Below are 23446 nucleotides of genomic sequence, written 5' to 3' on the forward strand. Positions count from 1 at the left end.
CCAGGCTCTGAGCTGTCTGCCCAGAGCCCAATGTGGAGCTCAAACTCACGAACTGTGAGATGGTGACGTGAGTCCAAGTCAGATGCTTAACTGACTGAGCCCTCCAGATGCCCAATGTCTTATTATTTATTATGTATACTTTATGTGTAGTTATGCTCTCTTTCATTCAATAATCAATAATGTTGATTATTGTAACTTTTATCTTATCTTGATAAATCTTGAAAAATTTGTCTATATTGTTAGTTTTCACAAAGAACCAGTTCTTAGCCTTTTAGTTCCACTCTGTTGTATTGTTTTTTATTTTGTTGATTTCTGCTTTTATTTTTATTTTCTGATTTTTTCCTAATTTGAGGTGGAATTTGTTATGTGTCCCCCACCCCAAACTTCTTTTTTTTTTTTTTTAAGTTTATGTATTTATTTTGAGAGAGAGAGAGAGAGCATGAGTAGGGGATTGGCAGACAGAGAGGGAGAGACAGAATCCCAAGCAGGCTCCATGCTCTCAGCCCAGAGCCTGATGCAGGGCTTGAACTCATGAAACCACAAGATCATGACCTCAGCCCAAACCAAAGCTCAGATGCTTAACTGACTGAGCCACCCAGGTGCCCTCACCACCCCAAACTTCTTGAGAATAACACTTGGCTCACTAATTTTGAGAATTTCTCCCATTCTAATGTAAGTATTTAGTTATAAATTTGCTGCAAAGTACATATTGACTATATCCCAGAAGTCTTGATATATGGTGTTTTTATTGCCATTCAGTTTTATATACTTAAAAAGTTTTCACTTTGATATTTCCCCTTTTATCCATGAATTATTTAGCAATACTGCTAAATATGTGAGCATTTTTAATTTATATTTTTAATTTCTAATTTAATTTCATTATGGTCAGAGTTCTCAGTCTACTTTATACCTAAGTTTGAAATTTATTGAGACTTTCTTAATGGCCAAGCACATGATTACACTTCTGCATATATTGCACATATGTTTGAGAAAGATGTAGACTCTCTATTATTTGGAAGAACTTTAAATTAGATATTATTTGAAAGAGTGAAAACTTGTAATTGAGTGATTCATATTTTCTGTATCCTTGCTGATTTTTTTTTCTACCACAATCCCATCAATAATTGAAAAAGCCATGATAAATTCACCCTAATTCTATAAAATTTTACCAAATATACATGAGGCTATTTTATGTGCATTTATACTTAAAGTTGCTCTTTTCTTGGTGAACTAAAACTTTTACTATTTTATATCAGTGCTTCCAATCCCCTAATGTTTGTGGTCTTAGAGTCTAGTTTAAATGATACTAATACATTACATGTCTTTTGCTTTATCGGCCTAACATGCTGTTTTCCATCCTTTTGCTTCTAGCTTGTGTGTTTCATGAGTGTGTCTTATAAATAGCATATACCTGGCTTTAAAATATTCAATTTATTAGTCATTTGAGTGGAGAATTTTGTCCAAATACATTTATTTTTATTATTGATATAATTGGACCTGTTTATATCTTCTTTGTCTCAAGTTTTCCATATATTTTAACATACTTTCTTGGTTTTGAAAAAGAAATTATAACAGTATCCCTCTTAATAAGACAAGAATTTTCATCTTTTGTCTCTCCCCAACCTCTGCCAACCCCTATCATATAGTCATTATCTATACTTTTAGTCTGGGCTGTTATTGATATTTTTATCTTTTTCTTTAGTCTTAGGTATTTTTTTTAAGACAGTACAAACTCTTCCAAGTTATTTGTTTCCCCTCTGCTTTATATATGTCTTGCATCATCTCCTATATTTGTCTTTCTTCTTTTTAAAGTATTTTATTTTATTTTATTTTATTTTATTTTATTTTATTGACAGAGAGAAAGAGAGAGAGGTAAAGGAAGAGGGAGAGACAGAATCCTAAGCAGGCTCCAAGCCCAGCACAGAACCTGGCAACAGTGAGATCATGACCTGAACTAAAATCAAGAGTTGAATGCTCAACTGACTGGGCCACTCAGGTGTCCCTAAAGTATTTTATATAAAACTAGTTTTGATAAGTCTTTGTGGTGAAACATCTAAGGGCTTGTATGCCTAAGAAATTTTTTAAAAATCAGGTCTGTATATTTGGATGGCAGTTTAGTTGGTTATAAAATTTTAGGTTTCAAAGTTCTTTTCCTTCAATACTTAAAAAATACAATTTTACTGAGTTATTGCAACCATTGTTGCTATTAGAAAATATGATTTCAATCTGAGTCTGCTTTTTTTTCCCCCTCTGTGAACATTTAAAATAATCTTTTTGGAATTCATAATTTTCCTAATATATGTAGATACGAGTTTTAATGTATATGTTGATATATATTAACATACACACACACACACACACATACATATATACATACATATGTATATATATTTTTGCCAATGCAGAGCCCTTTAAATCTGAGGTTCCTAATATTTTTTAATCCAGGGAAATTTAGTCTATTATTTTTTGAAATTATTTCTCCTCTCCATTTTATTATTTTCTTTTTGTGGGACTTTTATTATTTATGTTAGTAGTTATTTTTACTTCTGACCTTCATATCACCTTACTTTTATCTTACATTTTGTTTATTTGGCTTTTCTTCTTCCTTCTGGAAGAATTGGTCAATCTGATTTTTCAAATTGTTATTTTGTTCCTTGCCTATTTCTGTTTTGCTCCTTGTGCTATCCAGAGGGCTCTTTATTTCAAATACTGTATTCTTGTACCTATTATTTATATATTGATTCTTTTTTTCTTCTACTTTGCTAATATTTTCTATTTTTAAAAGAAGTATGAATTTTAGGTTAGTTTTAAATTCTTGCCTTTGTGTGTTAATATTCTAGTGGAATCTTAAATCCTGTATATTGTTTTTCTTTTGAAGAGGTAGAGTTCTTTAACTATCTTGTTGATTTGGCCTCTGAGCTGGTCTTCTCAGAAGGTTTCAGCATTTCCTCAAGCACCAGAGCCCAGCTTATGTCAGTTCCAGTGATCTCAGGAGGAACGGGTGAATGAGCCCTGGGGTGCAGAGCTCCTCACTCTGAAAAACAACTCCTAAAGTCAGGACTTTACTTTTATCTTCCATTGGGAAGCAACATGAGGAGAAAATCTCTTTAAAATGTAATTCCTCAGCCTTGGGGGATTGGCAGAGGAGGTATGAGGGTAAACAACTGTCTGAGGGTTTTTAGTCTCAACTTAAATTTTTTAAAGCTTGTTACCCACACTGAACTTCTCAAAGTCTGACTTTACTCCTGAGGACAAATGGGCCGGAGTGTGGGGGCAGGAGCAGAATCCCAACAGCTCTTTTTCCATTTTATCCATTTGCTTCAAGCAAAGTCACCTTTTCCCACAGACACTCAAATCCATAAAGACACCTCCTTTCATCCCAGAGGCACTTAAAGTGTCTGTAAGTGCACGTCTTTTCCAGTTCATGAGGTTACTTTAGTGGAAAGAGCCTATAGTTGAGATTGATAGACTCCTGATGCAAATTCCATAAGCCACTTTCTCAGTGTCAAATGCTTCCTTTTTTTCTGATCCACTCACCTTATTCCAGCCGAGTTTGTCTTCTAAAGATCTCTGCTTTACACCTTTGGGCTGTATAGCTTTGGGTTTTCTTGGGCTCCACTTGGTTTTTATCCATCCTTAGCTTGTCCATTATTCCACAAAATGTTACATTTCACTCAACTCATGACTTACCTTAGAGAGATTTTCCCCAAATCACAGCAATTCTTGATCTAATTTATACTATCTTGACACAAATTTCTGCTCCATAGAAGACAGAGATAAAGAGGAGGGGGCCGGATAGAATGATTCATCCATAATTGGAGTTTGACAGCACCTCTCTGATACCTATCTCCACCCTGCTCAGTCAGGTGACAATTTCATTCCTATCATTCTGTTTCAGAGGAAGAATCATTTTCTTTAAAATTTGGATTCAGACTCAGAGACATAGTGGAAGCCAAGGATGAGATTCAAGCTTAAAATAGGAACATTAAGTGAATGTTTGAAAGGTGATGATCAGAACCCCCCTTCCCCCACTAGCCTTCTTCCCTTGCCCCCTGCCTAGAATACAGGAAGTCAGAATGTTCCTTTTACCTAAGGATAGTAAATTCATCCTTGGAGGAACTTTAAGTTCCCAGATAAAACACCTTCAGACATATGTATTTGCCCAAAAGAAAAGTCAACTTTTTACTGCTTGATCATTTCCTGAAGCCTATGGTCAGCAAGTTCTGCCCATGCCTACAGAGTGGACACTCAATCTTATGACTTTCATATTTCCAGTTAAATATGGACCAACAGCTAAGGATCACCACACATTTGAGGACAGCCTCTAATATGAGAGACTGAAACTGGCATTGGCTCTAGAGGAGACACACCTATAGGGATCAGAAGGAAAAAAATCTAATTACAATAATGTCCTTGGAGAAAAGGAACAATCTGAGAACAAGAAAGAGCTCTTTGAAATTAAAAATATGGAAGCTCGAAACAAAATTTCCATTAAGGCTTGAGAGATAAAGAGAATCTGTTAGAAAGTAATAAAAAGAGAAAAAGGTGGACAGCTGAGAGAAAACATGAGAAAATCAAAGACTGTGCTTGAGAAGTCCAACATCTTTCTGGAGTTCTGGTGGTGGTGGGGAACAGAAAGTAGACTGGAGGAATATTTAAAATAAGTCCTATAAGAAAATTTTCTATAACCAAAGGACACAGTTTTCTAATTTGAATAGGCCCATAAAACCTTGCATGGTGATTGGAAAAAAGTGGGTAAAAACTTTTAGAGAGATGTAAAAGGTCACAAAGGATCAGGAATTAAGATTGTGTATGATTTTTCAATAACAATGCTGAATATTAGACAATAGTAGACAATAGTAGAATAATATTTTTAAAATTTACAGGAAAATTATTTCAGTAAATATAGAGCTTCCCAAATGATTATCTTGAAGGAGGTATAAGATAGGTAAAAGTGAAATCATGTCTCCTGAGTATGAGGCGTGTAGTCCCAAACTGCCTCCTATGTATTTTTAATCAGTTTTATTAGGTATAATTTATGTGCAATAGATTTTGCTTATTTTAAATATACTATTTAATGAGTTTTGCCTAGTGGTTCTCAACCAGAGCAATTTTATCCTGCCAGGATATATTCAGTAATGCCTGAAGACGTTGGTTGTCACAACTTGGAGATGGATAGAGGGCTACTGACATCCAGTGAGATAAGAGGCCAGGGTTGCTGCTAAACATGCAGGAACACACAGAACAGCCCTCCACAACAAAAAACCACATTGCCCAAAATGTCAGTAGTGCCAAGGTTGACAAAACCTGATTTTGAAGATAGTCATGTAATCACCAGCCCAATTATGATACTTCTGATACATCTGTCCTTGCCATGACCTGAGAAGGTTTCTTGTACCCCTCTACAGTCAATTCTATTCTTCCAGTTCCTAGACCCTGCTGACTACTGATCTTTCTATCACTATAGTTTTATTTTTTCTAGAATTCCATATAAATGGAATCATATAGTATATAATCTTTTGGATCTGACCTCTTTTGTTCAGCATAACATTTGTGAGATTTATCTATGTTGATGCATATATCAATAATTCACCCCTTTTTGTTGCTTTGTAGAGTTCTACTGTATGAATGTACTAGAGTTTGTTTTCTATTCAAACTGAAGGAAAATTGGAGTTGTTTCCTGTTGGGTTGTTACGTATAAGGCTTCCGTGAGCACTGGTGAATATGACTTTGTGTGGATACATGTTTTCATTTCCTTTGGGTAAACGCATAGCAGTGGAATTTATGGGTTATATGTTAAGTATTTGTTTAATTATAAGAGAAACTGGTAAGTTGTTTTCCAAAATGGCTGTACCGTTTTACATGCCCATGAAAAATATATGAGTTCCAGTTGCTCCATATGCTTGCCAATGCATGGTGTTGTCAGTCTTTAATTTTATCAATTTAATGGGTGTGTTGTGATGTCTGTAAGTTTATCTTTCTGTGATGAATAATTTGTTGAGCATCTTTTCATATGCTTATAAACTTTTGTGTATCTTCTTTTTATAAAGTATTTGGTCAAATATTTCCCCCATTAAATAATAGGTTGTTTATATTTATGTTATTGAATTATAAAAAGTCCTTATATATTCTGGATACATTTTTTCCCTTCAGATACACATATTGCAAATATTTTCTCCTAGTCTGTGGCTTGTTTTATTTTCCTAACAATATATTCAGAAAAAAGATGGCTCTAATTTTGATAACATTCTATTTAACATTCTATTTATAGTTAGTGCTTATTGAGATCTTTGCCTACCCCAAGATAGCATGCATTTTCTCTTGGAAGTTTTATAGTTTTAGCTTTTACAATTAGGTATATGAATTAACATTTGTCTATGGTTTGAGGTAGGGACATGTGGATAGCTGGCTGTTTCAGCACCATTTATTTTTATTTTTATTTTTTTCAATATATGAAATTTATTGTCAAATTGGTTTCCATACAACACCCAGTGCTCATCCCAAAAGGTGCCCTCCTCAATACCCATCACCCACCCTACCCTCCCTCCCACCCCCCATCAACCCTCAGTTTGTTCTCAGTTTTTAACAGTCTCTTATGCTTTGGCTCTCTCCCACTCTAACCTCTTTTTTTTTTTCCTCCCCCTCCCCCATGGGTTTCTGTTAAGTTTCTCAGGATCCACATAAGAGTGAAAACATATGGTATCTGTCTTTCTCTGTATGGCTTATTTCACTTAGCATCACACTCTCCAGTTCCATCCACGTTGCTACAAAGGGCCATATTTCGTTCTTTCTCATTGCCATGTAGTACTCCATTGTGTATATAAACCACAATTTCTTTATCCATTCATCTGTTGATGGACATTTAGGCTCTTTCCATAATTTGGCTATTGTTGAGAGTGCTGCTATAAACATTGGGGTACAAGTGCCCCTATGCATCAGTACTCCTGTATCCCTTGGATAAATTCCTAGCAGTGCTATTGCTGGGTCATAGGGTAGGTCTATTTTTAATTTTCTGAGGAACCTCCACACTGCTTTCCAGAGCGGCTGCACCAATTTGCATTCCCACCAACAGTGCAAGAGGGTTCCCGTTTCTCCACATCCTCTCCAGCATCTATAGTCTCCTGATTTGTTCATTTTGGCCACTTTGACTGGCGTGAGGTGATATCTGAGTGTGGTTTTGATTGGTATTTCCCTGATGAGGAGCGACATTGAGCATCTTTTCGTGTGCCTGTTGGCCATCTGGATGTCTTCTTTAGAGAAGTGTCTCTTCATGTTTTCTGCCCATTTCTTCACTGGGTTATTTGTTTTTCGGGTATGGAGTTTGGTGAGTTCTTGATAGATTTTGGATACTAGCCCTTTGTCCGATATGTCATTTGCAAATATCTTTTCCCATTCCGTTGGTTGCCTTTTAGTTTTGTTGGTTGTTTCCTTTGCTGTGCAGAAGCTTTTTATCTTCATAAGGTCCCAGTAATTCACTTTTGCTTTTAATTCCCTTGCCTTTGGGGATGTGTCGAGTAAGAGATTGCTACGGCTGAGGTCAGAGAGGTCTTTTCCTGCTTTCTCCTCTAAGGTTTTGATGGTTTCCTGTCTCACATTCAGGTCCTTTATCCATTTGGAGTTTATTTTTGTGAATGGTGTGAGAAAGTGGTCTAGTTTCAACCTTCTGCATGTTGCTGTCCAGTTCTCCCAGGACCATTTGTTAAAGAGACTGTCTTTTTTCCATTGGATATTCTTTCCTGCTTTGTCAAAGATGAGTTGGCCATACGTTTGTGGGTCTAGTTCTGGGGTTTCTATTCTATTCCATTGGTCTATGTGTCTGTTTTTGTGCCAATACCATGCTGTCTTGATGATTACAGCCTTGCAGTAGAGGCTAAAGTCTGGGATTGTGATGCCTCCTGCTTTGGTCTTCTTCTTCAAACTTACTTTGGCTATTCGGGGCTTTTTGTGGTTCCATATGAATTTTAGGATTGCTTGTTCTAGTTTCGAGAATAATGCTGGTGCAATTTTGATTGGGATTGCATTGAATGTGTAGATAGCTTTGGGTAGTATTGACATTTTGGCAATATTTATTCTTCCACTCCATGAGCAGGGAATGTCTTTCCATTTCTTGATATCTTCTTCAATTACCTTCATAAGCTTTCTATAGTTTTCAGCATACAGATCTTTTACATCTTTGGTTAGATGTATTCCTAGGTATTTTATGCTTCTTGGTGCAATTGTGAATGGGATCAGTTTCTTTATTTGTCTTTCTGTTTCAACACCATTTATTTGAAAAGACTGTGCTTTTGGCATTGTATTACCTTGTTGCTTTTGTTGAAATCAATTGAGCATTTTTATACATGAGTTTATCTCTAGGTTTCTTAATTTGTTCCATTAATCTATGTCAAGCTATCTTGATTACTGTAGCTGTGTAGTAAGATTTAAACTCAGATAGTACAAATCCTCAAACTTTTTCTTCTTTTCCAAATTGTACTGTTGTAGGTTCATTGATTTTCCATATAAATTTTAGAAATTTAGAATCACCTTATCAATTTCCACAAAAAAATTCCTGTACTGAGTCTATAGATCACTTTGGGAAAAATTGGCATTTTATCATCCTTTAGTTTTCTTATCCATGAATAGGTTTATATTTCCATTTATTTATTTAAGTCTTCTTTTTACTTCTCTCTGCTATGTTTTGTGGTTTTCAGTGTCACATCTTTATCCATAGGTATTTAATGCTTTTCTATTGTAAATTATGAAGTAAGTCTGTACATCCACACCAGCTTTTCCTATCTCTTGTCTTTTTGAAATAACCATCCTAAAAGTTGTGAATTAATATCTTATTGTGATTTTGATTTATATTTCCCTGATGATTAGTGATGTTGAGCACCTTTTCATGTACCTGTGGGCCATTTGTATGTCTTCCTTGGAAAATGTCTATTAAAGTTCTCTGCCCATTTTTTAGCAGTTTTTTTATATTTATATTTTTATGTTTTGCTGTTGAATGGTATGAGTTCCTTGTATATTTTGGATATTAACCTCTTATCAGATACATGGTTTGCAAATATTTTTCTCATTCTATAGTTTGCCTTTTCATTTCTGTTGTTTGTTTATTTTACTGTACAGAACTATTTAGTTTGATATAGTCCCATTTGTTGATATTTGCTTTTGTTGCCTTTGCTTTTGGTGTCATATCCAGAAAATCATTGGCAAGACCAGTGTCAAGGAACCTTCCCTCATGTTCTTTTCTAGGAGTTATTTAGTTTCAGGTCTCATGTTTAAGTCTTTAATCCATTCTGAGGTAATTTCTGTGAATGGTGTTAGGCAGGGGTTCATTTCATTATTTTGCTGTGGATATCCAGTTTTCTCAGTGCCATTTTATTTTTATTTTTTTTAGAGAGAGAGAAAGAGCATGAGCAGGGGAGAGGGCCAGAGGGAGAGAGAGAGATAGAAGAGAGAATCTTAAGCAGTTTCCATGCTCAGCACAGAACTCGATGTAGGGCTTGATCCCACAACCCTGGGTTCATGACCTGGGCTGAAATTAAGAGTCAGATGCTCATCCAACTGAGCCGCTCAAGTGCCCCATCAACACCATTTATTGAACAAACAATTCCTTCCTCATTGAGTATTTGTGGCTCCCTTGTCAAATATTAAACCATATATGTGATTATTTCTGAATTATTTCTGGGTTCTCTTTCTGCTCCACTGATCTATATGTCTATTTTTCTGCCGGTAACCATACAGTTTTGATCACTATAGCTTTGCAATGTAGTTTGAAATCAGGAAGTGTGATACTTCCAGCTTTAAGATTGCTTTGTCATTCATTTAGGGCCTGTTGTGGTTCCATATGAATTTTAGGATTTTTTTTCTATATATGTGAAAAATGGCATTGGAATTTTGATAGAGATTGCATTGAATTTATAGACAGCCTTGGGTAATATGGACATTTTAATATTAACTTCCAATTCATGAGCATGACATATTTTTTCACTTATTTGTGCCTTCTTCAATATCTTTCACCAGTGTCTTATAGTTTTTGGTGTATAGATTTTTCACTTTCTTGGTTAAATTTATTTCTAAGTATTTATTGTTTTTGATGCTATTGTAAATGAGATTTTTAAAAATTTCTTTTTTGGATCATTGTTAATAATACTATTTATTTTTGAATATTAACACTGTGTCTTGAAACTTTGCTAAATGCATTTATTAGTTCTAGTAATCTTAGTAGTTTTTTCATATTTTCCTTAGAATTTTCTTTGTAGACAATTATGTCTGTAAGTGAATAGATTTCTTTTTTTCTAATATATATTACTTATATATCTTTTCCTAATCTTATTGCACAGGCTGACTTCCAGTTTAATGTTGAATAGGGGTGATAGGAATGACTATCCTTGCTCTGTTCCTGATCTTAGTAAGAAAACAGTCTTTCACCATTAAGGATGACGTTAACTCTAAGTTTTCATAGATGCCCTTTATCAGACTTAAGAATTTACCTCTGTGCTGTGAGTTTTAATCATGAATGAGGGGCAAATTTTGTCAAATGCTTTTTATGCATCAGTGGAGATGATCATATGGTTTATCTCTTTTATTCTGCTGGTATGGTAAATTACATTGATTGATTTTCAAACATCAAACTGACCTTGAATTCCTTGATAAGTCCCATTGCACATGATGGACATAAGGTATTATCTTTTTAAAATGTTGTTTGGTTTGTTTTGCCAGTATATTGTTAAAGATTTTTGCCTTTATGTTCATGAAGAATATTAGTTATGGTTTTATATTTTTATAATGTTTTTTGTACCAGGGTAATGTTGCCTCATACCATTAGATGGAAATGTTCCTCCTTTTCAGTTTTCTGAAAGTATTTGGGTAAGATTAGCATTATTTATTCCTTAAATATTTGATAGAATTTGTCAGAGAAAACATCTAAACCTGAATATTTATTTATATGAATGTTTTAAATTACAATTCCATTTCTTTAATAGATATAAGCCTATTCATACCGTTTATTTCTTATTATACCAGGTTTGGTGATCTGTATTTTTTAATGAATGTGATCATTTATCTAATTTGTCAAATTTATTGGCATATAACTGTTCATACTGTTCCTTTATTATGTGTTTAATATTTGTAGAGTCTATGGTAATGTTTCCTCTTTCTTTCCTGATTTGATAATTTGTGTTTTCTTGGTCAGTCTAGTTAGAGTCTTATCAATTTCATTGATCTTCTTTAAGAACCAACTTCTGGTTTCATTATTTTTCTCTATTGTTTGCTATTTTCTTTTCTTGTTTTTTTTTTTTTTTTACAAGAGAGAAAATGGTAGTCATAGTTTGCTCTTTCTCTTGACAATAATAAATAGTCATAATAAGTTTAATACTGACTCAAAAGCACACACCTAAAAATTATTATGGATCCTTATTTGAAGGATAAGGAAAGTGGAGAGGTAGTTTATGAAAACTATATCTTAATTTTCATAATAGGAAGTGAAAAATGGTCTAAAGTATATTAATGAATAAATTGCAGAATAAAATTATCACTTTGAAATGTGAGAGTAAATATTGGAAGAAAGAACTAAAGGAATCGAAAATAGTAATATGTAAGAGGCAAAAGTGGGAAGTTATGTAGGGGACTGTAATTTCTCACAAAAGGGTTTTTTTTTTTTTTTGATTGAGTTTGATTTTTAAAGTATATGCATGCATTATATCGATAAGATAAAAATTATCAGAATAGGGAAAAGCATGGCTGGGAAACAACCAGGCTGAGAAGAGCACTGCTCTTGATGCTGACAGGTGGGTATATGCAAAAACAGAGTGAATGAGTGGAGGGAAGCATTTGAGGGTCCCAGGAGGGAGGGCAGAACTGGTGTCAAGGCATATGACTATGACTTAGAATATTGCTAAAAGATGCTTTTGACCTCCATTTAAGTTAAAAACAATTCTTAATTTGTTTTTATTTTGATAGAATTAATAAAGGTGAAGGTAGAAAGCCTGCTGTAATAAAACTTAAGGTTACCACATAAATATATCCATAACATAATATTATTAGATAGCACTTTACAAAGAGAATTATATGTATTGCTTTACTTAATCCTCATGTTAGCCCCACAAGTCCAGTGTTTTGATAGTATCTTCCTTTTGTACTGAGTTTTAGGTTAAAAGATTTGCTCAAGGTCACACTGGTGCTAAGTCCCAGAGGGTGGACTGTAAACTTTTTACTTCCACTAACAATTCCATAATATACATAGTCACAACACAAAATAATTTTAAGCATGCTGATTTATTTATCTGAGTATTTTCATAACTATAACCTGATTACTTACATGGTAGGTAGTAGGATAGACCATGGTGATTTTGTTTGAATAGGTTTGAATATAGAGTATGCTACAATTACTTGCTGCATGACCTTGGGAGCATTATTTAATTTATCTGAGCCTCTTCTTCTCCGTGTGAAACAGGATATTACTGCCTTCCTCATGGGGCTGTTCTCAAGAGGTAACATATGTAAGATGTTTGTTACAGTACATGGAGGTTAGTATGGACTCAATAATTGCTTAATAGCATGATAATTTTTGTTAACTATAGAAATAACTGTGAGATTATTTAATGAGTCATGCTTTCTATTTTTTGTATATGAGAACAGTGATATTTGCTCACTATCAAAAATGATATTGAGTTTTCCTAGTGGAATGCTCAGTTTCAAAAAAAATAAAGCATGTGTATGTGGACAGGTTAAATTGAAATTACTTAAAAATTAATTTACTTTAGAGATCATCTTTTCAGTAGCATGAATCACTGAGAATCAGGCTACAACTGTATGATCTATACATATTTGTAAAATAGTATTAATGCAGAGAAAAATTGTGGAGAAATGTCTATAAATAGTTAATGGTGGTCATCACTAAGGTTTGGGATTATGGTGTGAGACATTGACCTATCTATAGATATTTTTAGTGCTGTTTAGAAAATAAGGAAGAGATTCTACTTTTATAACCTAAAAAGGAATATGGTTTTAACATAATTTCAGGAAAAATAAGCCTTTCTTTATCAAAAGAATTTGACATGACTTGCTCCATGCTGATTTCTAGTGACCGTTTCTTCCTAAATGCTCTGAAATCTCCTTCATGGTTGACATCAGCTTATAGGTCTCTAGTTCTAGAATTTTTGTAAGCATCAATGACACACTTGTGTCCTAGAATTTGCATGTGGTTTCCATACAGAAGGTGTGTTCCTTGGTTCTCTCTAGACCTGGTAGTCAAAGTATTTTAGGATTAGAAAAAATTTGTTCATTTTAAATGACAGACTTTACTTTTGGTCTTTCCAGCCATGAATATGACCTGCTAAGGACATTACTGCTGTCAAAACTATTTTAATCAAACGTATTTATAAATAGAGTTTAAAAAGAGACTTTGGCTCACACCCCAAGATGGCATTCGAGCTTTGCTTTTCAATTATTCCTAAAGTTATTTCTAAAACCAGTGCTGCACTCAATTGTAACCTTTGTCTCCCTTTCTGCCCATCAGGAGCTATGCATGGCTCCCTTCCTTAATTCCATCTCTCCACGTTTTCCCTTTGTCCCTTTCTTTCTGGAGTTCAGGCTTCTTCCCAGAGCAGGGAGGGGGTGGGGAGTGGCTGGCTTTGGCTTCAGCAGCTGCCTGAGCAGCTTGGCTTCCTGCACCCCCAGGCAGCCTTGCTTCCTCCGAGGGCTCTTCCAGTTTGGTGTCCAGCAGCTGCCAGCAGAGTTCCAGAATTTCAAATGCTTTCAGATCTCACCTTATTATGGTCTTAAAAACATCATATTCTTCAAGTTGACAACCTCCATACTGAGGAGGATGTCTAAGCAATGTTAGTTCTATCTGGATGCTCCCCCTGTTTCTGATTGGTACTAGTGAATGAAAATAAAAGCAATACAGGTACCAACTCCTTGCAAGGTGGTGTGCATTAACATCAACGAAACTTGCCCCTGTGCTGCTGGTTGGCTTATATTTCAGGAATAACCAGGAGCTGGCTGCTTCTCTTGTGGCAAAGGGTGGAACCACCCAGGAGATCCTTTGTCACCTCCAGGATGAGTTTATGAATACTTATTGTCTGGACTCAAGTTATGACATCCAATCGTATTTTATTCTTAACCTTTACACTCATTTGAATGTGAAATTTTAAAAGACATGACTTCTGGGATGACTCCCCTTTTGAAAGAATTGAGAGGAAAATTTCAAAAAAAGGGTGTCACATGTTATGTTCTGAGTGCTGGTGAGATTATCTGATGATTCAGATTCTGGGAGATTAGCTGAGATTTCTGATAGGTTATCCATCAAAATAAATGTAGATGGGTGACAAATCCTGTCCCCAAAGGCCAACATCAGAGGAAAACTTGTGCATGTGTTTAGCATCTGACCTCATTCAAAATTGCTTTTTGAGAAGTGTGATGCTATATACAAGGACTCTTGTGATAAGATAGGATGTGGCTCAGGCTTTAATCCCTAACAAAACTGTAACTTGGACACCTTCCTCTGAAAACCTGGAGCACATGTTTTCTGTCTGAACCAGCAAACTATGTTGGTAACCTCTGGCAGAGGTATAAAACCTGGTTGTTAAGAGCATATAATTTATAGTTGGACAGGCTCTAGTTGAACACTCAGTTCTGCCACATGCCATTGACATTTAACATGTTCATTGCTTGGTCTTTCCATCTATAAAATGGGTACAAAAAAGGTACCTACACAGGGTGGTTATGAAAATTAGTGACATCAGGCATGTTGAGCACTCAAGACCTTGCTCTGCACTAGTTACTGGTACAAAAAGGGAGCTGTAGTAGAAGCAGGGGCTGTTTTTGTTGTTTTTCTTGTGACTTATCTTAAATGTTCAGCTCCTGCCAAAGTCCAGTAAGAACAGCGATCTTCGAGAATAATGATAATAACAGTTGCTAACATTTATTGGGTACTTACTGTGTGCGTGGTCTTATTTACTCCTCACCGCAAGTCTGAGAGGAGAAGTCCCAGGTATAATCCATCCCTCCCTTCCTCTATTGTAGTCCCTGTGTTCAGTCAGATTAGATGAGCACAAGGCTGCCTCCAGAATAGAAAGTTCATTCAGACTATGATGTAACCTTATACCTTTATTGAACCTCAATTGAAGCCTCAAACCTTTATTGAACGTCAATGTGAGGAATAGCCATGTGATAAACATTGTTATTGAACATGGTGCGTCTCATTGTCCAGTGACCTCTAAGACATCACATGTCATAAATTTGTCTCAAAGCCAAGAAAAAGGTTATCTCTCTTGATGTTTACTCTTAGTAGAGACTCTGATTTAGTATGTTTGGGTCTGGTCAGATAACTGGTATTTTATTTTACCTTATTTTATTTTACTTTACTTTACTTTATTTTATTTTATATTTTATTTTATTTTATTTTATTTTATTTATTTTATCTTATTTAAGTTTATTTATTTATTTTGAGAGAAAGAGTGCAAACAGGGGAAAGGTAGCAAGAGAGGGAGAGAGACAATTCCAAGCAGACTCTGCACTGTCAGCACAGAGCCTGACCTGGGGCTCAAATCCACAAACTGTGAGATCATGACCTGAACCGAAATCAAGAGTCGATGCTTAACTAAGCCACCCAGGTGCTCCTCAGACAACTGTATTTTAAAAATTCTCCCTCCCTCTGTGCACCTGGGGCACAGCCACAGTTAGGAACTTCTAGTGGGGCTCACCAGCTTTCTCTGAGTGCCCTTATTGGTATGATGGAGCTAGGATTTGTACTTCCCACTACAAACAGAATATCTGTGTCCCCAGAATCCATATGTTGAATGCTAATATTTGGAGGTTGCACTTGTGGGAGGTGATTAGGTTATGAGAGTGTAGCCTTCATAAATGGGATTTAGTGCCTCATTAAAAGAGACCCCAGAGTGTACCCTTACTCTTTCCATCATGTGAGGACACAGGGAGAAGATGTCCTTCTATGAACCAGGAAGTGGACCTTTAGTGGACACTGAATCTACAAGTGCCATGATCTTGGACTTCTCAGCTTTCAAAACTGGGGAAAATAAAGTGTTGTTTATAAGCCACGTGGTCGGTGTGACCACACTTGGGAGAAAAGATGGCAATATAGGAGGACGCTGGGCTCACCTCGTCCTGCTGATTGCTTAGATTCCACCCACATCAGCCTAGATAACCCAGAAAACCGCTGGAAGACTAGCAGAATGGACTCTCTGGAGCCAAGTGTAGACAAGAGGCCCACGGAAGAGGGTAGGAAGGGCAGAGAGGCGGTGTGTGCTACACGGACTGGTAGGAGGGAGCTGGGGTGGTGGAGGGGCAGCCCATGGGGCAAGGCAGAGCCCCCAGAAATCTGGCTTGCAAAAGCGGAGGGGCTGGACTGTGTGAGTTCTGACAGCCAGCAGGACTTAACATCTGGAATGTAAAAGTCAACAGCTCTGCTCTCAGAGAATGGGGAGGGTGAGAGGATGCCAGGAGGGAGAGTTGTTGAGCCCTGGAAGGACAGAGCTCACTGGGAGAACAAAGGTGCTGGCAAGCGCCATTTCCCTCTCCCATCCCCCAGCTAAAATTCCAAAGGGAACCAGTTCCTGTCATCAAACTTGCTTGCACAGTGCAAATGCCCAACGCTGTGCTTTAGTGGATCCATCCCTCCAATGGGCCTGCCTCCTTCCTGGTGCTTCAGGGCCCCTCCTGCAGGGGACCACTGATGGTAAAGCTCACTAAGCCTGCCCCTCCCACCCCTGTGCACCTTGCGGATCCACCCCTGTAATACGCCCTTGGCCAGATCCCATCGAAGCACCACCACAAGCATGGCAGTGTGTAAGTAGCCCAGACAGGGGCTACTCCACTCCACAGTGAGTCCTGTCCATGGGAGAGAGGAAGATAAGGTGCACACCAGTCTGACTGTGGCCCCAGTGGTGGTCTGAGGGCAGACATGGGGTCTGACTATGGCCCCACCCACCAACACAAGTTTTTCCAGACAGCACAGGGGAAGTGACCTGCAGTTTGGAGCTACCACGGGGACTACCCAAAATGACGAAATGGAAGAATTCTCCTCAAAAGAAACTCCAGGAAGTAGTGACAGCTAATGAATTGGTCAAAACAGATTTAAGCAATATAACAGAACAAGAATTTAGAATAATAGTCATAAAATTAATCTCTGGGTTTGAAAAAAGCATAGAGGACAGCAGACAATCTATTGCTACAGAGATCAAGGGACTAAAAAATAGTCACGAGGAACTAAAAAATGCTATAAATGAGGTGCAAAATAAAATGGAGGCAGCCATAGCACAGAATGAAGAGGCAGAGGTGAGAATAGGTGAATTAGAATATAAAATTATGGAAAAAGAGGAAGCTGAGAAAGAGAGAGATAAAAAAATCCAGGAGTATGAGGGGAGAATTAGATAACTAAGTGATGCAATCAAACAGAACAATATCCGTATTATAGGAATTCCAGAAGAGGAAGAGAGAAAGAAAGGGGCTGAAGGTGTACTTGAACAAATCATGCTGAGAACTTGTCTGATCTGGGGAAAACCAGGCATTGAAATCCAAGAGGCACAGAGAACTCCCTTCAGGCGTAACTTGAATCGATCTTCTGCATGACATATCATAGTGAAACTGGCAAAATACAAGGATAAAGAGAAAATTATGAAAGCAGCTAGGGATAAACACGCTCTTACTTACAAAGGTAGACTCCTAAGAGTAGTGGCAGACCTATCTACTGAAACTTGGCAGGCCAGAAAGGAATGGCAGGAAATTTTCAATGTGACGAACAGAAAAAATATGCAGCCGAGAATCCTTTATCCAGCAAGTCTGTCATTCAGAATAGAAGGAGAGATAAAGGTCTTCCCAAACAAACAAAAACTGAAGGAATTCATCACCACTAAACCATCCCTACAAGAGATCCTGAGGGAGACTTTGTGAGTGAAATGTTGTAAGGACCACAAAGTACCAGAGACATCACTACAAGCATGAAACCTACAGACATCACAATGATTCTAAACCCATATCTTTCTATAATAATACTGAATGTAAATGGACTAATTGCTCCAACCAAAAGACATAGGTTATCAGAAAGGATAAAAAAACAAGACCCATCTATTTGCTGGCTACAAGAGACTCATATTAGACCTGAGGACACCTTCAGATTGAAAGTGAGGGGATGGAGAACTATCTATCATGCTACTGGAAGTCAAAAGAAAGCTGGAGTAGCCATACGTATATCAGACAAACTAGACTTTAAATTAAAGGCTGTAACAAGAGATGAAGAAGGGCATTATATAATAATTACAGGGTCTATCCATCAGGAAGAGCTAACAATTATCAATGTCTATGTGCCGAATACGGGAGCCCCCAAATATATAAAACAATCACAAACATAAGCAACCTTATTGATAAGAATGTGGTAATTGCAGGGGACTTTAATATAAGCCACCTGGTCTATGGTATTCTATTATAGCAACCTGAATGGACTAAGACATTTCCTTTTACCTAGGTTTTCTGATAGAATGTTTACTCCCTTTTCATGCCTCATCTCCTATTCTTTGATTTACCTGCTGTTAGTATTTTTATAGTTCACATATCATTTATTGAAAAATGCCTCAAATCTGTTTTTGACATAAAAAAAATCAATGAAAGAATGAGTGTAGCTGTCCACCTAAAGTTTTCAACATGTTTTCCTTAAAGCTCTCTTAATTTTTTCTATCGCTCTTTCTCCTACCGTTGCCATTTTTAGTTAATTGTTTGACAAAGTAAACAACTATATTTATTTACTTTTAAAAAGCACTAATGGATTCTAAAGGGAGATTGGCTTACTCTCAAATGTCTTGAGGCACCGTAATTGTGAAGAGGGACTGTTCTAGGTGAAGGAGTTCAACCCAGAGATAATGAGATTGGAGAGGGCTGTAATGAGTTCAAAGGAAGGCACTGGAATGAAGGCAGACCCTGAGGTTGTTAACATAGGGTGGAGTTTGTCTCATCTCATGGTCCTCCCACCCCATTCCGCTGATGTCGATTTAGATGCACTCTTTGCTGACAGAATGTCGACATGCGGCAATTATTTCATGTTTGTTAATGATATGATAGGACTTTTGTGAAGATGAACTTGGCCTAGGTCTCTGAACACTGCGTTTACAATCAGCTTTCCTTGCTTTACAGTGGCCCTCCTCAAATAAAAAGAGACGATTCCAAAGGTCATTGCGAGATTACAAAATAACAGGTCCAGACTCATGTGCTGTTCTGTGTGGGAGGATGACTGATTGGGGCCTGGATGAAATGACATTGGCTTCAATCCGGAGCTGGGTCTAGATTAGGACAGGAATACATGTGTGAGATGCTGCAGACATCTGTTTGATCCTGTCTTCTACACAGCAAAAAGAACTCCCCCCCCTTATTTAGTGTGAAAAATACTTCAATACCACCAGACAGTGTTCAAACAATTGAACCGATGGAATGGTCTTTATATTAAATTTTGAGTCATGCTGCCAAAACTCTTTATTATTTCCTCTGCTTTGATCAGCATAAGTGACTCACAACTAAGTTTAACCAGGCTTTTTCATTCCAGAGCTGATTGTAACCCAACTATGTAGTTCGGGTAGCCCCTCCCTAGTTTCTGTAGAATTAGTTGTTCAATTAATACTTTTCAGGCACCTGCTCTGTGCACATTTTCACATTAGATACTGTCATTGTCCTTTAGGAACTCACCATTGAATTTGGACAATATATTAAGAATGCAATACAAAAATGAGTGGCAATACGAAGCTGTGTAAATTAGCTGTGATACAGGAGGTGGAAACACACATTAGCAGAGATTCAGAGGCAGGCATAATAATGTGGGTTGGTGAGATCAGGGAAGGCTTCCCCCGGGCTGTGTGACCTGGTGTGTGGTAGATCCATATCTTTGGATGCTCATATATAGAAACTCTCTACTCCAACCACAGTGCTCTGTGCACCTGTGAACCTTCCTTTCCCCGTTTCCCCAGCACATCTTTGCCAATGCCATTCCTCTGGTCTAAATGTCCAACCTCTTTTTCCACTTAACATAATTCTTCCCAAGTTTCCAAACACAGGTTGTAGGGGCCCTTGAATATGTGTCTTAGAAATGTGAACTTTCTGTTAATGGGACTCAGGAATCAGTCCCTACTTTTGAGTAGGGTTAAAAAATGGTAAGTGTGAACCAATGCTGAATTTATGAGAAGAGAATCATTTCCAAACATTCAATATGACAGGCTTATGCCTCCTATTTATTATTTTTCCTTAGGACATCTGAGAAGGGGCTAAACATGGTTTATTTTTTTATTGGCCCCCTATGTGAGAAGGGGATTAAAGACAAGGAAGGCTTAGCTTCCTTGGCAGGAAGTCAAAACATCTCTTTAGACTCTAGATTCCAGAGACAACGTCTGGAGATATTTTTGGTTGTCCCAACTTGGGGGGTGGGTGCTCCTAGCATCTAGTGGATCAATGAAGCCTCTGAACATCCTATGATGCACAGGACAGTCTCTCCACAGCAAAGAATAATCTGCACTAAAATGCCAATGGTGCTGAGGTTGAGAAACTTTGCACTGGAGAAACTTAGAAGTTACTGATTGACACCCAGTTAAGAAAAATTTGCTTGGAAAGATTCACCTCTGAGGAAAGGAAAACAAAATAACAAATCTGTTCCACTTACAATATTTTGACCAGAAAAGGAAATTTAAAAAAAGAGTTCTGCTCATTCATTGGAATGCCCTACTGACAACCCTTCAATGCCTCTGCAGCTGTCCATTCAGTACAAAGCTGACATTTCTGACTCTGACCATACATGTAGCAATGCCAAACAAATGACTTCAGGGGAACCAAACCACTGAGTCATTGCCAAGTAGTGTCGTCACCCTTTAATTTGTTTAGCTTCTCCTGGGGCGTGTCAAGAGCTCCCACCTTCCCAGGTGTGACCAGGTTAGACAATTCTTCCCAGTTCCCATTTCTCTCTGAAGGAAATGGAGTATGTGTGGTCAAGGTTGGGGATGGACACAGGTCCATGATGAAATACTGAGGGTGCCCGAGAAACTTCAGTCTGGATTTTTCCTTCACAGGGTTGTGGTTTTGGCTGAACAGAGACTGGTGATCAGCCTTAACTATTGTTTTGCATGATTAGAATACATGTTTTGGAGGACTAGGGCTCAAAGACTATTTTAAATTTATTTGGATGATTAATATGTACAACTTATGGACATGTTTTAAAAATAGAAACGATTGGGGAGCCTGAGTGGCTCAGCTGGTTGAGCATCTGACTTCCACCCGGGTCATGATCTCATGGTTCATGAGTTCGATCCCCACATCAGGTTGTCTGGTGTCAGCACAGAGCCTGCTTAAGATCCTCTGTCTCCCTCTCTCTCTGCCCCTCCCCTGCTCATTCTCTCTCAAAAATAAACATTAAAAAATAGAAATTATTTGCATGCTTAAATGTCAGGTGAGTGTAATTATTAATCCATGACAATTAATTAATTAATACACTAAGTATTTATTGCATGTCAAGTATGTACAGACATGGCACTGGGGGTCCAATGCATGAGGATTCACAGTCTGGTCTGGGAGACAGCCAAGTAAAAAGATAATCACAATCCAGTGTGCTGAGTGCAGTGGCGGGGGGTGGGGGGGGTGCAATTAGGCAGCACCATGGGAACACAGTGAGAAGTCCCTTAGCTGAGACCTGAGAACCGAGACTTGAGGGTTGGTAGGAGTTAGTGATAAAAAGTATATGCGGGAGTGGAGGCTAGGGGTGTGAGATGAAATTACACTAAGAGCGGCGAGTGTGTGCAAATGTTCACAAGTTAGAAAAAGCATGGATAGTTCAGTGAACTTTAAGATGTTTAACAGAACTGTTTTGAAAGGACAGATTTAGGATTTAGGAACATGAGTTGGCGAAAAGTTTATTCGTGGGTCTGATCGATTAAGGATGGCATGTGGAACAAGGAGGGAACTGGGGAGCCTAAGAGAAATACAGGCAAGAGATGAGGAAAAGATTAAGAACCTGGACGTGTAAAATGTGGCAAGACAAAGTAAAAGGACAAGTCATAGCTGGCAGAACATTAGTTGTGAAACCGATACATAAAGAACTTTGACAAATCAGTAAGGAAAAAATGAACAACCCAACTGAGAAATGGGGAAAAAAAAAAAGAAGAAGCATTTCATTAAGAAATGGAGAGATCCTCTACCTTGTTGATAATCTGGGAAATGCCAATTAGAACCACGAAAGATACCATTTCTCACCCATGAGATTAGCAAATTTAGAAAGAGTGACAATATCAAATATGGGCAGAATGTGGAGCAATGAGAACTTTGGTATTGCTGCTGGTAAGAGTTTGAATTAGTGCGACCACTTTGGAAAAAAAATTGACATTAACTTAGTAAATATGCAGATGCATATATTTTACATGTTTAAGGGTGCCAGGAGGCATGTGGCAATATTGTTTATGACAACAAAAAACTGGAAATAAGAAAAATATCTGTTGATAGTGGAATAGAAAAAATATATTTTTATCTATTCACACAATGGGATACTATAGAACAGTGAAAATTAACAAACTACAACTCTGTGTATATTATGGATTCAATTATGTCCCTATAAAATCCCTCAATCTTGAACTTCTAGCTTCTACAACTGTGAGAAAATGCATTTCTGTTGTTTAAGCCAGTCTGTGGTACTTTGTTATGTATGACCTGGGAAACTAATAAAACATGTCTATGTGAATGGATCTCAAAATTTAAGGTCAAATCAAATTGCAAGTCACAGAAGAGCACTTACAGTGTGATTCTATTAGTTAAAGATTTTAAAAAGGACATATTTGGTTTAGGGATATGCACACGCATATAACAATTCTTAAATTCTTATACTCCTTCTGAAAGAGGGAGCTTAATTTATCTCCCCTTGACTATGGGCTGAACTTAAGGACTCTCATCTAATGAATAGAATAAAGCATAAGTGATGGTGTGTGACTTTTGATACTAGGTCCTTCTTGCCCTCTCTTGGATAACTTGCTTGAAGAGAATCCAGGTGACATGTTCTGAGGACTCAGATAACTCAGTGAAGAGGTCCATGTGGCAAGGACCTGATGCCTCTTGCCAATAGCTATGTGAGTGCACCATCTTGAAAGTGTGTCTGCAGCCCCAGTCAAGCCTTCAGATGACCCCAGCCCTGGTAGAAGTCTTGACTGCAACTTCATGGATTCAGAACCACCCAGTGAAGACAGTCCCAAATTTCTGACCATAGAACCTGTGAAGTAATTTATTGTTTTAAGCTGCTAAGTTTTTGGATACTTTGTTACACAGAAATAGATAACTAATATACAGTATATTAGTTATTAATAGTATATTGGTATATAGTATAATAGTATAATATACAATATATTAGTTATTAATATACTATCAATACTAGTAACTATTAATATACTAGATTATTATATATACCATATATAATAAAGAAAAAGCAAGGAAATGA

The sequence above is a fragment of the Panthera leo genome, chromosome B2 (assembly GCF_018350215.1).
Source record: "Panthera leo isolate Ple1 chromosome B2, P.leo_Ple1_pat1.1, whole genome shotgun sequence".
Classification (NCBI taxonomy): domain Eukaryota; kingdom Metazoa; phylum Chordata; class Mammalia; order Carnivora; family Felidae; genus Panthera; species Panthera leo.